General features: G+C 27.4%; 1 pseudogene; it reads left to right on the top strand.

The window, feature by feature from the left end:
* The first annotated feature begins 2,997 nt into the window (after positions 1-2,997).
* On the top strand, positions 2,998-4,950 carry LOC132945246 (uncharacterized; annotated as a pseudogene).
* Positions 4,951-10,796: the final 5,846 nt, after the last annotated feature.

The following is a 10,796-nucleotide window of genomic DNA, read 5'->3' as shown; positions in this document are numbered from 1 at the left end:
ACGAGAGTAACTGATGTATCAAACTCGTGTATAGACCATATTTTTATAAATGATATCTCAGATTTGTCCTCGTATATTGTTAAAACTGATATAACAGATCACTATAGTTTAGCTATTAGCATCAACAATGATAATTTTATTGAAAAAAGTAATATTAATAATGATACACTTAAAAATGTTAACAAACTTAATTGTAATTTTTCTTACCTAAATAATTTATTATTTTCATTTAATTGGTATAACTTTCTTTTAGACTGTGATGTTGATATTTTAATAGATAAATTTAATAGTAAAATAAATGAATTTATTGTCAGTTCTTCTAAAAAATGTATTATATCCAAAAATAAATTTAAAAAATCACAAAAATATAAAGCTTGGATTACTAACGGACTTCTGGTCTCAATTAATAATAGACATAAATTATATTTAAAAAAACAAAAAGCTCCTTTTGATATTACTCTAAAAAAACATTACATTAAATATAGGAATTTATTAAATTCATTAATCAGAAAATCTCGTATTTTATATTACAAAAACCAATTTTATTTATCTAATAACAATATTAAAAATACATGGAAATTAATAAATGAAGCAACGTATTCAACGAAAAATGAGGAAACTCGTATACATTGTATTGAAAATAGTTCTACTAAATCTTTTTTAACTGATAAAATTGACATTTTAAATGAACTAAATGATTATTATGCTAATGTCGGTAAAAATATTTTTGACGATATTCAAATAAATAATTTTGAAAAACTAAATTGGAATGATATGAATAAAAACTGCCATATTAATAATTCAATTCTCTTGGATCAGATTGATCCTTCAGAAATTTCTAGGTTTATAAAGAAAATACCAGATAAATCCTCATTTTATAATAACGGTTTATCAAACTTTATTTTAAAGAAAACAGCTGATTCTATCTCACTTCCATTGTCAATTATTTTTAATAAATCGTTTAGTACAGGTAAATTTCCTTCTAGCTACAAAAAAACTATAATTATACCACTTTTTAAATCTGGTGATAGAAAACAATGTGGAAATTACAGACCTATTGCTTTAACTTTAACAGTTTCAAAAATATTTGAGAAATGTATAAAATCAAGACTAATGTCGTTTTTGGACAAACATAATTTTTTTTCACCAAATCAATTTGGTTTTCGCTCAAATATGTCAACTACTGATCCTTTATCTAAAACTTCTAATTTTATTCATAATAATTTAGATAACAAATTTAAAGTTCTTGGAATTTTTCTCGATTTTAAAAAAGCTTTTGACTCCGTAAGTCATAATTTGTTACTTAAAAAATTAGAATATAATGGTATAAGAGGCAATGCTCTCAATTTAATTAAATCATTTATCTCTGGCAGACCTCAACAAGTAAGAATAAACGGATTACTTAGTGATGTAAAGACAAATTGTTTCTCAGTACCTCAAGGTACAGTACTTGGCCCTGTCTTATTCATCATATACATAAATGGACTTTTAAATATAAAGCTTAATGCTGAAATTTTTTGTTATGCTGACGATACAGTTATTCTGATTAAAAGTCATGACTATGAAAATTTATATAAAACAGCTAATAACTGTCTATCTGTAGTAAAAGACTGGTGTGATAATAATAATTTACAACTAAATTTATCTAAATCTAAATATATTGTCTTTAATATTACAAATAGTTCACATATTAAAAATACTGATTTTTCTCTGTGTGTACACTCTTATAAATGTAAATATCTAGATAACCCTTGTGAGTGTTTACCTTTGGATAGAGTTTATTGTATTAAATATCTTGGAGTAAAATTAGACCATAGACTAAAATTTATTGAACATATTTATCATGTAAATAGTATTATTAGAAAATTATTATATAAGTTCCGATTGCTCAAAAATATGTTAGATATTAAAACTCTTAGAATTATCTATTTAGCTCTTGTACAATCTATTTTCTCGTACGGTATTTCAATATGGGGATGTACATACTCCACACATATAAATGTTTTATCTATTACAATTAATTTAATGATTAAAACTATACTTGGAAAACCAAAATTGTATCCAACTTGTTCAATTTACTCAGAGTTGAAAGTTAGAACTATCTTTCAAGTTTATGAACGGGCGATTTTATTGTATATATTTAAAGTAAATATAGGTCCATTTCAGCCTTTGCATTGTTATAATACTAGAACAAAAATCAATTGTAATTTAATTATTCCACGAAATAATACTAATTTTGGAACACAAAGTCCAATGATTAAAGGAATTCTGTTGCTTCGTAAATATAATATTAATTTAACTAATTTTGATAATTTTAATAAGTATAAGAAACATATTAACACTATTTTATCTTGGTTGTAAATGTCCACTTTTTAGTTCAATGATAATTTTAAGTAACTACTCTTAATGTTGAACTTTTTTTTCTTTCTTTTTTATTTTATTTGTATACTTTTATAATACACATAACATGAACCCAGCTCATCCGTCTACAAGCATATCTATGCTTATTGGATGAGCTTGCAAACCTACTATAATTTGTTTGTATATTTTGTTTTATCTTGTTTGTTTGCTAAATAAATATTATTATTATTATTATTATTTATTATTATTATTAATGGGTTTTAAAAAAAGCCCAATTTGCCGACAGATGATAATATTGACGACATGCTTTGCTGTATTGCAATAAAACTATAATAGGTACTATCATAATCTGTAAATTTATTTTATCGTGAATAAGAACTGCAGGTACCTATCGGCTATGATATCTATATTGCAAAGTTATGATATCTGTAAACTTATTTAATGGTGAGTATAAGATAGTATTATAGGTACCTATCACATGATGATTGACATCCATTGATATATTATAAATATATTTATATAACATATTATTATAAGTCCATTGTGGTTTTCAAATAATGAATATGATTTTAGTTAGTAGTTTTATTTCACTGCGCGAGGTAGGTACCTATTGCAATAATTTTTTTTTTTCCCATTATGGAGTGGTTTAAATTAAAGTCGGAAAAGAATCAGGACTTACTTGTAGTGGACAAATATTTACATAGAATAGACCGGATACGTGGCGACAACGAATATTATAAATGTGTGCATAAGTGCGGCGGCCGTGCAATATTAAGACGTCCAGACGTCGTAGTTATGTCTAAGACACATAATCACGGATGACATGGTCTTGAATTGGCACAACGAGGTTTCCGAAATAAATTAAAGGTAAATAATTGTATTAAATATTATCATATAAAGCATTCATATTTTTATAAGCAATTACCTACATGGAGTAAATGGATTTTAGACTTTGAGCTTTGAACTTAAGAATCAATTTTTCGAAGTATTTCACAAAATTAAAAACTAAGAATATTTTTGTTATAGGATGTTGTTACACTAAATCCAACGAAACCAATTCCTCAAGCTTTTAACGAAGTCAGAAGATCTGTTATAAGTTCAGGATTGCAAGGATCATCACAAAATGAAGTATATCATTCCATCCCTACGTTAAATAGTGTTCGAAGTTCAGCGTACCGTAAAAAAATGAAACTTATTCCTACATTACCTAACAACTTACGTGACTTAATAATTAATGGTGAATGGCGATCTACTAATGACGGGAGAGACTTTTTATTAGGTATAAAGAAATAATTAGTTATGTATACTAATATAATAAATAAATGTAATTTAAATACAAAATATAAGTGTCATAATATTATTCTTATTTCTTAGGGTCGGACGGAGATGATGACAAAATAGTTATATTTGGTACTGAAGGCTTCTTAAGAAGACTCTGCGCGGCTGAAGTTATTTTTATGGATGGTACCTTTAAATCAGCTCCTAAGTTATTTCTTCAGATTTACACGTTACATTGTTTTGTGCAAGGAATTATGGTACCAATGGTAATTATTTAAGTATTTTTATATACAATTATAAAATTTAATTTTCAAAAACGTTATTTTTTGCAAAATTATGTTCGTTGATAAAATAATAACCTTGCATAATTATAATAATTTATATAAAATAAAATGTACAGGGAGGTATTGTTGATCACACTACTTCTCCCCCGGCTTTAAGTTAATAGCTACTATCTAGGTACCTAACAAACAGTATATTTAACTTTTAACCTTCTTATTTAGGCGTATGCACTCTTACCAAACAAGACTTCCGCAACATACAAACGAATGTTTAAGCTAATTAAAGAAGCCGCAATTAGAATAGATTTAATATTCCATCCTAAATGTTTTCAAATTGACTTTGAAATTGGAACGATTATAGCAATTAAAGAAATATTTGGGCACCAAACTAAAATAAAAGGATGTTTGTTTCATTTTGGACAATCTATATGGCGCAAAGTACAGAACGTAGGATTATCCGAGGAGTATCAAAACAATGCCGAAGTTCAACTAACTGTCCGTAAAATATGTGCATTAGCATTAGTCCCTATAGATAACATTGATGAATGTTGGACCATAATTCACGCGGAAGCTCCAAATAATGAAAGTAAGAAAGTTATTAATGAATAAATAAAAATAGACTAATTATTGAATTTGGTTATATAGATCTAATTAAACTCATGGATTACTTTGTTGATACTTATTTAAATTATGATATATGCCACTTTCACCGAAAAATGTGGAACCATTTTGAAACAGAAGGCAGTCGAACGATTAATCATTTAGAAGGATGGCACGCGGGTTTAAATCGAGTAGTTAACCGTCACAGGCCTAATATTTATACACTTATAAATGAGATCAAAAACCAACAGCAGAACTTTGAATTGGATATTTCATCGCAAAGTAGGGGAAATTCGTAAGCTCGAGGAACAGTTGAAAAATGTTAAAGAAAGGTACGCAAAATATTTATTTTATGTAACATACTATTTGTGGATACCATATTTATATCTATCTATATTTTAAATAATTATATTTTTCTATTTCAGGTTAAGAGAAAACGAAATTACTTTAATTGAATATATTGATACCATAAAATATCATATTCGCGTTAACTATTTTTACTTTTATTTATACTTTTTATTATTATAACGACTATGTAATATTACTATTATACATACCTAAATTTAAAAATTACATTTTATACTTTTTATTTTTTTAACTAAACTGTATTTCTTCAAATTGGGTGTCGGCGAACTGGGAATACACCCTTACATTTGCCAAATACGCAGCCGGGCCGGCCCAATGGCGTCACGTAGCTATTCTACATTACTTAATTTCTCATAAAAGTAATAATTTTTTTTACACCGGATTTTCACCAAATCATTCCATACAGCGATAGCTACAATAATTTAACATTTAAAAAAAATTTAAAGGAATTTTTTTTTTTGTGTTGCATGCTCCTTTTAAGAATAATTGTAGAACTGTAGAAGTGCATGTTACGGGTTACGTAGAAAAAGGAATAATCGGTACCTAGCTATTATTATATTAGTGAAAATGTTAAAACCCGAGCCGCATGAGTCAATGCGATCCGAGGTTTGGCCACCCTTGTGTTATCTAGGATGACTGATTCTAAAATAGTTGAGAAATTTAAATAGAATATTTAAAAAAAAAACACGGGAGACGGGACAAAACGCGATTTATTGAAAGTTAATTAAACATACCTATTTTTCTTCAATACATAAGGTACTTTAGTACTTATATTATGATAAAATTAATTTTTTTAATAAATACGCGTTGCTTAACTACCTATATTAATAAACGTCGGTTATACAAATAATAATATGCACTTACATAATGAGACCGGATCCATTTGTGGCGACTGACGAAATAGAAATGTAAAACAACTCATCGAATGCTATTGACTTAATATTATATTATACTATTTATACTATAGTAAACAAATATAATATATATATATATAATAGATAAATCAAATAGCTATTAATATCCACAAGCTGTACAGCACGGTGTATTGCCGTACTATAGCGATAATATTATTATGTTATCTCGATTCTTGACGTGCCACTGGTAAGAGTGTGGGCTACAAAACGTCTACAACGACAATAATATACTAAAAATAATGTTTAGATACTGGCGGTACTGCATTAAATTTAAATTAAACTACAATACCCAATATAAATTAAAAATTAACAGCATAATATTTGTCACCATACAAAATACAAATGTACATTTTATACCCAATCATTCGATTAAACAAATAATATCAATACAAAACTAAAAAATGCAATAATTTTGAACAATATTTTGGTATCAAATTTAAGTGCGAATTTCGAGGTCCCTACAAGCTAGGCAAAGCCAGCACTGCCTACCCTTAACGACGGCCCTGATTAGGTATTTATTATTATTTAAATTTAAAAAAAGAATTTGAAATTGTTTTTACATTTGTTTATTCATACACAACTTTATAAATGTAAACAATTTATATTTTGTGTTCTTATTTAAATTAAAATTTTTTTTTTTTAAATTTTTGTAGAAATTCACAATTAATACTAAGAGCACAATAAGCGTATTTGAAGAGAGTAAACAAGCAGGATAATACGGGGGTAAGAAGTCTCCCATTAGCAACACTTAGCATGAGAAATTAAAATTTAAAAAATATAAAATATCATGAATATTGAATTTTAAATAAAAATGTTTGATACTGAATGCTTGATTTTCAAGAAGCTATACATGTCGGAGCAAAGTTTGTATGGCCACAAAAGAAGATCATTGGATGTATATTTCATCTGACTCAAAGTTGGTGGCTGCATACACAAAACGTTGGTAATTACTAATTATTACATTATTACATATTATATATTATATAGTATATACATAAACTATATTATATGTTTATCAATTGAATACAAGGATGTCAACAGTGAAATTGGACAGTGGTTAAAATGGATATTCGGTTTGCCATTATTAAATGCAGAAGAGGTAAGCGAAAGCTTTATTGAAGATTTTATGTCGGTCGTTCCTGATGACGCGAAGTTAAAAAAATTCTGTGATTATCTATGTGATAATTACATTGATCACAATCCAAAAATATATATTTCAGAATTTAGATTACGATAAATTAAACATGGTTGCAAGCATTGAATCGTGAGTATTTAGTTTGAAAGTAATAACAATTAAACACACATTTATTTACAATTAAAATATTTCTTTATAGCATAGAAAATAGTATACACTACATGAAGAATGTTGTATTGCAATATGTTGAGTGTTGCAACATTCAACATATTTTGAATTTTCCGACGGTATTAAATAAATACAAACAAAATGTGATTTGTAGTGACGGTATTCTTTAATACAGAATTATTATAAAAAATTTCATTGAATTCAAACGGATATTTAAACATTATGAATAAAATTTAATTTTAAATCAACAAGTGAATCTGTAAGTTATTCAAATAACCACCTGAAATGTATACTTACAATCAACACAATACAATTCAAACATACAATTTTACAGAGTAGGTATATACAAAATATGAGTTCATAGAATGTGACAGAATGTTATTTACATTACCGAAAGCTATACAATTTCATTCTAACCAGTTTTCATACAGTGATGCTCTCTTCTTAACTTGTTTATATGTGTACATAACAAACACTGCAATGAGTCATTCTACAGTAATAATTCATAATTTAAATAATATTTTAGCATTGCACATTGTTTAAATTTAACATACGTTTAATTACAGATGCACAAGATTTATTGTTCATTTGTTCTAGTGATAAAAATTGTCACAAATACTGACACATAAAATAATTCAAAAATGTTCATCTCTAGAACAATTGACAAATCGATAGGAAAAAAAATTATTATGATACATACGATTTGGAATCATTCCTCAAATTATTATAAAATTAATTTATCAAACCAGCTCACCAAATCTGTGATTTGGAATTTTGATTTGCGGTCAGACATCACAATAAACAAAATAAACAAAATATACAATTTGACAAGAGACTAGGTTCAAATAAATTCCCATATATATAAAGTAAATATATTAAACAATGTACTATATATTTAATAATATTAATAACTTTCCAATCCTCAGATAAATACTTGCGTTTAATTTAAATATAAAAATACAAGTTCAGCAAAACCCCTCGTATTGGAAACAACTTGCTGAAACAAAAAGTTTATATAATAGAAACTGCAATATAATATAATGTTATAAAGAGAAATTTCCATATAGACGTACAACATATAATGAGTTTTTATAACAGCAAAATACGAAAATGGATATAACAATAAAAAAAAAAAATTGATAAAAAAAAAATACGATCATGCATTTAAGTTCAGTGGACAGAAAAACACAAGCATGTTCAAAACAAAATATACTGAACCCGACTTCTTTTTATGGACTGTATGTATACTATTAATATTACACAATCATTTTTTTTTAATAAAATTAAAATATTTCTTAACATGTATTACAGTTCGTCATTAGATTTTTTTATATCAGAGCAGGAAAAAAAGTATGGTATAAATTTATAAGACATTTTAGCATCTGTTTTTTATTGATTTATTTTATTATTTTATCATTTTTTTTTTTTTTTTATTGATCTCAAAAAAAATTAACATCGACAGCAAAGGCCATTAGTTTACAAATAAACATTAATTAAATACAAAATAATAACATTTTTTTTTTTTTTTATATAAGATTAAACAATTTGGTTTGTTTTATAAACTTTATTAAATCAATGTTTTTTTCATGATTGGGTCCGAGTGAAGAGTCTAGGTTGTTGGATATCTGATGTGTGGTCCGCTCTTGGTTGAACATTAAACAGTCTGATATTATATGTTTACGGTTAACAAGGTTCCGCAGGTTTGACATATGGGAGCTTCCTCTCTTGCCATCAGGAAGCCGTGAGTCATTCTGGTGTGACCAGAACGTAGTCTATTGAGAACCGTATCTTCTTTACGGTTGAAGTTAGGGTTTGTCCAACGATGTATGTCTCTTTTTATTTCGTTTAATTTGGTGTTTTGTAAGTTCCAAATTTTTTGCCATTTATATTTTGTGCGCTCATTTATGATTTTTTTTGCGTCATCATATGACATTTTATTAATTAAGACGGTATCTTTGTTGTTGATGGCTGTTGAGGCGTGTTCGTCGGCTACTTCATTACCTATTATTCCCGAGTGACCAGGTATCCACATGATGACTATGTTTTTACCTAGACCGGACGCTAAGGTGAGGTTGTTCAGAATTTTGGATGCAATATCACCGGGATTGAAAGGGTTCTGCAGGCTTCTTATCGTGCTTAATGAATCGCTGAGAATGATGAAATTCGAATGAGCTTCTTGTAATATTGTCTCAATGGCCATGAGGATGGCTAAAGCTTCAGCTGTGAATATGGAGCAATAAGGAGGTAGTTTGTGTAAAAATATTTTATTTGGGAATATTATTGAGAAACCTACTCCTTCTTGAGTTTTAGATCCGTCAGTGTATACTTCCTGGAAGTCATTGTAGTTACTTATTATGCTTTTAAAGAAGCTTTTGATATTTTATCATTATTATAATCGCTAACCAAGATTTTTTTATACAGTTTTAAAGTCTAGTATTACGGATTATTTTTGTATGATTTTATGTTTTTATATTTTGATGAATGTGAAACAGTACACCATGATATAACCATATTTTTTTTGTTTATTTATCATAGACAGTTATAGACTTTGTTTAAATTATTACATGAAAAAGTTCTGTAATGCATTGTCATTATATGAATGTTTTTTAATTTTCTAAAAAGAAAAAAATTGACATCTCACCTTAATGTAATTGATAACTTTTCGGCTGGCGTAATGGGTTGTCTGAGTATGGAATAGAAAACACAGATATGGATTGTGAAGTTCAGGAAGAATCTAATGTAAATGAAAATATTACTGGGTTGCAAATTGTTCATAATCTTACACCGTCTCTTGATGTTCAATATTTATTGGACGGAGTAAACTCGGTTAGCTTTGCGTAACTATCTATAGGATTTAATTGTACAAATATATTAGGTATAATTATTACACATTTTTGGTCATATAGACGAAGGTAAGTCAGAGGGCTGTATGTTCCCTAAATCTTAAACGCTATCCACGCTTTTGATTTTCATAGTATTATTACTATTATTGATGGGAAATCTTAATGGTTTTATTCTACAATAAATTATGGGGCCTCGTATATCACAATTTAGATATTGCCTAAGGCCCTGTACCTTATATAATAGGAATACTAAATAATAAAATATACATATATACTACTGTATGTAACCGTGTATCTATTAAAATATTGAACTTACTTTATGTTGCATCTTTCTTCATATCATCTAGCATATTACGGCAATTATGATCTTTCACACGGTCATCTAATATTTTAATTATGTGACTGATTTGTCATAAGCGCTTAACACGTTATTGGTATCCTTATAAAGTTTAAAGTCAATGTGAACGTTAAAAAGAAAGTGAAAAAATGAATGAAAGAAAAAAAATTAATGCAATGAATTTCTATATCTAGAATTATATCAATACACTATATTAATTATTTTTATACTAGAGGTTTTCACTCTTGAAAACCCAACACAGTTTAGACCTAATGTGTCCATCTAATAAAATATTGTTGATGCCTGGCTAATGATATTGGCCGAAAAAATACTTTGGTATCTTGAAATTATTTCTTCAGTTCATGAATGACATCATAAAAACCACATCAAGACATTGTTTTGTACTACAGTAACAGTTTTTGACGTTCTTTCATATAGGTACTTTCATATTTGTTTCGCTAGTATAGTACCATTAGATCTCAATTCATTAGTACATATCCACCATATACCATT

Source organism: Metopolophium dirhodum, chromosome 1 (assembly GCF_019925205.1).
Source record: "Metopolophium dirhodum isolate CAU chromosome 1, ASM1992520v1, whole genome shotgun sequence".
NCBI lineage: Eukaryota > Metazoa > Arthropoda > Insecta > Hemiptera > Aphididae > Metopolophium > Metopolophium dirhodum.
Note: the sequence above shows the minus strand (reverse complement) of the source record. Positions and strands in the feature narration are given on the sequence as shown.